At 34.7% G+C, this 7,023-nt stretch overlaps 1 non-coding gene across 1 annotated transcript; it reads left to right on the top strand.

The window, feature by feature from the left end:
• Positions 1-6,716: 6,716 nt before the first annotated feature.
• LOC121214120 (small nucleolar RNA R71) lies at positions 6,717-6,823 on the top strand. The gene has a single exon (XR_005909707.1). It is a non-coding gene; the product is annotated as a small nucleolar RNA R71 (small nucleolar RNA).
• The last annotated feature ends 200 nt before the right edge of the window (positions 6,824-7,023 follow it).

Raw genomic sequence — 7,023 nt, 5'->3', positions numbered from 1 at the left:
ATAATAGCGCGAGTTTAATTCTCACATTCATGCAAGCATTCAATTAATCAATTAACGAAAGAGATATAAATAAAGAGAAAAAAGAAGAGAATGTTCATCTACAAAAACTAAAACTGAAATCTATAAAATTCTGAAAAGCTCACCCAAAATATTATTATAATGTTGATTATATAGGCTAAAATCAAAAGGCTAAAGTAACTTTTCGTCTAAAGTAGCAATTAGGGTTTCAATTTGGAAAAAGACACCAAATTGCCCTTAAAATTGCAGCCGGCACGCGCAGGTAATCGTTATGACGTCACGATGTCGAGAGCTTCCTCATTGTGACATGGAGTTCTATTTTCAATTTCGCGACTTTTAGGTCCCAATGTTACAACATTCATTGCAGTTTTGATGCAGGAGTTTGTTCTTGCATCTGTCTTCAATGTTGCAACTTTCATGTCCTAATGTCGTGACATCGGCTGTAGTTTCATCCAGAAGTTCCATCTTTAGCTCCTGATCCATCTTACATAACCACATAACCTTATTGAGATATAAAATACCATTAAACTACTAAAAAGTATACTTTGATAATTTAGAATGTAAAAACATAACTTATTACTAAATTACTTGATTTTACTATTAAAGAAGCTAAAATTATGTGAAAAGGGATAAAAAAATAACATGATATCTCATAGTAGATCATGATTGCACCTGGTGACAAAACCAAACTACCTATGTACCTTCATTTTTTGAAGGATAAGTCATGACATAGTTCCATATATATTTTTTTGGATGTGCAGTTTAAGCTCATGCTTAAGAACATTATTTTTTGGATGAACAGTTTAAGCTCGTGCTTAGAAGCATCATCGTTTAGGCTGAATAGTTTAAGCTCATATTTAGGAGCATTAGCATTTTGGATTAACAATTTAGGCTCGTGCTTAGGAGCTATGTTATAGTTTAAGCTCGTGCCTAAGAGTGTTGTTTTCTATAGGCTTATTTGACATGTGACTAGAGTCCAACCGTGAGCATTCTGATATCCTCGAAACAGACGATTGTCTCAGGCCCTTGAAACCCACTCTCTTGCTTCTGCTTAGAGCTAATGTAATAGGATCGAAAGAGCCAAATTTTATGGTTCTATCCATCATATTGAAATGAGAAACAATAATGGTTGATGTCAAGTTTGATTATGCTACTTCTTCAAAATCATTTTTTTCTTTTTCATGTAGTTGCATGATCTTTTCTTTCAACATAAATCATTTTTCGAAATGATGGTTAATAAACCGATGATATTTGCAATAATTGAGATCATTTAGTCAATCAACTTCTTTAAGTCACTTTAGTTTTGGGAACTGAATCAACATAGCTTTTAAAATTCCATCAAGCATGTTGGGACAATCAACATCAAGTAAAGGATATTTCTTTTCTAGCCTCTCCTTCAGTGTCACTATTGTTGTACCTTTGACTTGAGCAGAAATAAGCTTCACGTTTACGACCATGGATAGATTGACATCTTCATTATTAGCTAAAATTTTATCCCCGTGGTGACCTACTTTCTCAAGAAATCCTTAATTTTCTATAGTTTTCATACTTAACTCCATATCGTAAGCTCGAGTAGCTAATTCTTCAAAGGACTTCGACTTGATGCCTTGGAAAATGTATCGCAAGCGCCAATTTTTGCCTTGTATACACTTGTTCGTGGCAAAAGATTTTAACAATTTTTCTTTGCAATTTAGACTTAGAATCCTCCACGAGTGGATGTAATTAATGATTGACTTGTCTTTCCACTGTTTTGAGCATGTGAGATCAATCATGTTGATAATTTGATGAGTACTAAAGAATTGATTGAGAAATTTTCGTTCAAGTTCTTCCCAATTATCAATTGTTCCAGGTTCAAGATCAATATACCAATCGAAGGAATTTCTTTTCAATGATCAAACTACGTAAAGACTTAATGAATTCCAAGAAAGACTAGACTTAGTAAATGATAGTGTCGCATGTGAAATGATATGCGAATTGTGCAAGTATACACTCGAATCAAGTAATAAAGTGATAAGTGAGATCGTCTTCACAAGAATAATGATGTGTGCAATATGTGTAACTGATAAATAATGGAAAATGCTATGACAAGTCAAGAGTAAAAATGCAATGGTAATTACGAGAATAATTACGTGAATAATATGCAAACGAATAAATAAATAACGAAGAATGCTACGACAAAGATACTATGGTAAAGGATAGAGGATAGAGGGTCTACAATGTTTATTTGGAAGGTCGGGATTACCAGAATCTACTGCTCAGAAGAAATCTAAAATGGTATGTTTCTTTTGAGAGTAAAATCTCAAGTTACCTTGCTCATATCATTCAATTTCATTCTCATTAACCTAACCTTGTCAGAAATAGATTAACTAAATGAACATGATGTACATCCATCTATGTCTAGAGTTTGCAAACATTTAATTTTTTAAAACCATTGAATGAAACAGTATATTAAAGCAGATCTATACTTCAGTCATTAAAGAAAATAAAGGTTTCATCAAGTAATCCCAAGCCTATGAGATTTAGCTCATGGGTTGGGAATTAAAATTCAAATCCAAAATATCATTCAACATCATTTCCACAAATCAATTCACGAAGAGCAACCAAGAAATAATGGAAGAACTTCGAAAGGACAGCTTTCGCGTATCTAGCCTACTCTCCAATGATATAGTGTCCTGTGGTGGCTGAAAGGGACTACCTTCGTCTTCTTCTTCCCATCAATGCTCAGCTGCTACCCTCTATTTTTGCCTAAGGATCTCTCCTCTCTTGTGTTCGCCTTTTTTTTCTGCCCCCTTTAGGTTTTCCTCCTTTGGCTTTTATAATTGTTTTTCCTAGGGTAAATTCAACAGCCCATGATTTTTTTCCCTTTTTTTAGGCTGATTTTTCTGGTACACATATAGTTTAGCTAAAATTGGTATGCATTGAGTGTTGAATCGATATTCCTCTTTGGAATTTTCATGGCATTCATATTGTAAAACTATCCAACCCATTGCCCGACAAACCTTCACTCATTTACTTCTTGTTCCTCATCCTATACCTGCCAATTACTACCAAATAAATCCTTACTGTAGACAATTAAAAGTAACAAATAATAACATTTAAGCACCGTCCAAGCTCCTTATGCAATGTTCTAAAAAATGCTAAAATAAGTTCCTAAAATGTAAGTAAATGTACCTAAGTACAGGCAATTAACAAGATCTATAAGCATGAAATATAACTCTTTTCAAGAGTTATCACACCCTCAAACCTAAGTTATTGTTTTTTCTCAAGTAAAATATACATGAATGCAACAATACTTGGCTACGCACATAATCACCGTGTACTACGAATCCATTCAAAAAACAATATATATACTTCAGTTCTCAATAATCTTCCCTCTAAAAAAACTTGTTTGAGTTTCAAAGGTTTACCCAACGAAGGTAGTGTAAAAAATTGCTCCCTAAAAACAAAATTTCCTAAGTACTCATCTGTGCTTTCTGGCCATAGCAAACATCTCCTAATTTACTCAGTTCATTTATTACCCAAAATCAAGTTAGTTTGTAACCCTTGATCTAAACCTACTCAAAATATTTATTTGTATTTGTTTTTTTATAATATTAGGGGATTTGGCATGTCACAAAAATTTTTAACTTGATAATCACAATGGAGCATACACCAAATTACCTAGTACTTAATCATGTCACAATTTAAATAAAAATCACTCTTAAAGCTAAGGTTTTTAACTTAGAAGATTGATGGAGCAAACATCTACCTCCTTAGCTACTCAGCTCATTATTACGCGGAGTGCCCTTAATTTTCTTTTATTACACACTCTTACTTGGACTCACCTTTCTAGTTAATAGCATGATGGAGCAAACAAAGTGGTGCTGACTTACTTGGCAATTCTAAGCCTTGGAGTGTCTACTATCCTTTATTTAAGTAATGTTGTGGCAATGTGACTGAGTTTGGTTTCAAAAGTCTCTAAGTTCATGAAAAGATACTTGCTATAGTCTAAAATAACTGAGGCTAGGACATCTTATTTTTAGGGGGTAATCTTCAAGCAACAGTGAATTCACCTTATCCCTGTCACATTTTTCTAGATTTATTGAAGAATTCATCTCCTCGCCAAATATCATAAGTAGAGATTGTACGTCGCATAGGCAAAACAATATTTTAGTAGTTATGTGGCAGTGGCAAAACAAGTTTAACGAGACTCGAATGAGCATACATGCTAGATATATAATGTAGTCTAAATGCACAATACACCCCTAAACCTAAAGGATGCATTATATTCAATGCATGTAGAGATATGTAACAGAAAAACAAAAATATAGATATGTACAGGTAATGTTATAGCAAAAGAAATAAAATACACGAGCTAGGAAAAAAATTTCCTGGCTTGGACTGAAATGTAATTACTTCATTTGGCCCTACGAGTGGATTTATGGGCACTGACTTTATACCGCAGCTTCCTCTTCATGGGGGTCATTTCATCCCCCTCCTTATCAGTTTCCGTGAGCTCATCAATAAGATGATCGATGTTATGGACTTGTACAGTCATAGAAGCTAGTGGGGTGGTTGGAACAAGGTCCTTACCTTTCATGTTGGCAGTAGTGGAAATAGCAGTTTCCCCTTCATTAGCAATGGTTCCCAAATTAATGGATTCGGCTCTAACAGTAGGAGTTTGAGTTGGCTCCTCTATGGCTTCAAGAATTGGGAGCAAAGAGGTGGGGAAGGCAGGGAATTTTGTCTTCGAAAATCTAGAAAAACTGCTCATTAATCAAAGATAAAAACATAAATGAAACAACACTAAATAATTAACGATAACAGATAATAAATGAAATGAAAGTAAAACAATTAAAAAAGGGAAACTAAAAACAAAACTACTAGCTTAAACATCTCAAAGGTCAATGAATTGCTTGTCACGATCCACGTGAGCACTCCAGTAGTGATCATTAGGAAAAATTATGGTGTTACTTCGCTCAAGTGAGTCTTTATCACTATCAAAATTGTTATAGAAATATCTTGTGAACTCTTCCTCCACTACTGTTTCTATCAACCCAATGGCATGGCATTCTTCATTCTCATCAGCACATTTCAAGGCATCAAATACATTGGAAGTAATCTACTGATCATTTACCCTCATGGTCAATTCACCTTTCTACACATTAATTAAAGTCATGTCTGTAGCAAGGAAAGGTCTTCCAAGAATAATCAGCAAATCTTTATCAGCTTCACATTCTAAAATAAGAAAATCTACATGAAAAATAAATTTATCTACTCTTACCAACACGTCTTCAACTTTACCTTTCAGATGTGCATAGGATCAATCATCCAGTTGCAACGTAACTGTAGTAGGTCTTGCCTTCTCAATTCCTAGCTTCCTGAAAATAGACATAGGCATTAGATTTATGCGCACTCCTAAATCACATAATGTCTTACCAACATAACGATTTCGAATTGAACACAGGATAGTGAAACTCCCTGGGTCCTGCAACTTTGGAGGTAGTTTATTCATCAACATTGTTATGCACCCTTCAGTGAAGGCAACAGTCTCAAATTCTCTCAATTTGTGTTTCTTTGACAATATATCTTTTATAAACTTTACATAATTAGGCATCTACTCCAAAGCTTCTACTAGTGGTATGTTGATATGGAGTTACTTCAAGACCTCCAAAAATCTTTTGAACTGAACATCCTTTTTAGAATTTTTGAATCATTGAGGAAAAGGTGGAGGTGGTCGTCCTTTAGGTTGTTGATATTGTTTTACTATGGCATTTTTGTTGGTAGCACTATCTGATTCTACTGCAACAATATTTTGCTTAGCTTTTTCAGTTGCAGTGTGCTTTTTAGATGGCTCTGGGATCTTTACATGGTTGTTATTCGAGTTATCCTCTCCTATCATAGCATCTTGAGCAATGTTATCAAGTTGAGTTCCACTTCTAAGAGTGATGGCCTTGCACTGCTCCTTTCCTTGTGTTATTTAATTCTCAGTATCGCTTAGTAATGCTCCTTGTGGCCTCGAATTTAAAGAATTCGCTATCTGCCCGACTTGATTCTCAAGATCTTTGAGGGGCTCATCGTAGGTTTGAATTACAACATCATTCTTGGCTATATATTCCTTCAACAAGGCTTTAATAGAGGTAGAAGACGATGCTTAACCCTATTGAACATTTTGCCTCGGCATAGGATGATTATAACCAGGCGGTGCACTGTTGGTATTTTGTCTCACAACATTATTTAGATTTCCCACACCTTGATTATTCCAACCAAAATTCAAATTATGCTTCCACCCTGGATTGTAGGTGTTGGAATTATGGTTATTATCCTGGTTAAAATTACCCATGTAGTATACAAATGTTGGATTTGATGGGCATTCATCAAACACATGGTCTTAACCACAATAAACACACGATTGTTTGGCTGATTTCATCTCCTGGACTACAATAGGTCTTTTCATTGTTTTAATCATATTCGCTAAAGAAGATACATGGGCTGCCAATGAAGTAATTGCATCGAGCTCCATGATACTAGTAGCTCTCTTACCTGTCCAAACTCTCGTGGTAGAATATTGATAATCATTGTTGGCAATCTTTTCAAAAATCTCATATGCTTCATTATAATATTTATCCAACAAAGTACTATTAATAGAGGCATTGACTACCATCCTTGTATGTGCATTCATTTCATTTTAAAATATCTTCATCTGTGTCCTGTGTTAAAATCCATGCATCGGACATTTCTGAAGTAATTCCTTAAATCGTTCCCAAGCTTCATATAGTGTTTCATCCTCTGATTTTCGAAAAGACGTGATGTCATTTCTAAGCTTGGCATTCATATTTGGTGGATTATACCGTAGTAAAAATATCTGGCAAAGATCATTCCATGATGCCACTGTTTACAGTGGTGAAGCACTCAACGACGCTCTTGTACTATCTCTCAAAGAATATGGAAACAGTTTAAGCTGCAAAGCATCTTAAGGAACACCCTGATGTCTAAACGAGTCATAGACCTCTAGAAAAAGTCTTA

The sequence above is a fragment of the Gossypium hirsutum genome, chromosome D01 (assembly GCF_007990345.1).
Source record: "Gossypium hirsutum isolate 1008001.06 chromosome D01, Gossypium_hirsutum_v2.1, whole genome shotgun sequence".
In the NCBI taxonomy this organism is placed as follows: Eukaryota; Viridiplantae; Streptophyta; class Magnoliopsida; order Malvales; family Malvaceae; genus Gossypium; species Gossypium hirsutum.
This window is presented reverse-complemented; position numbering and strand designations above follow the sequence as displayed.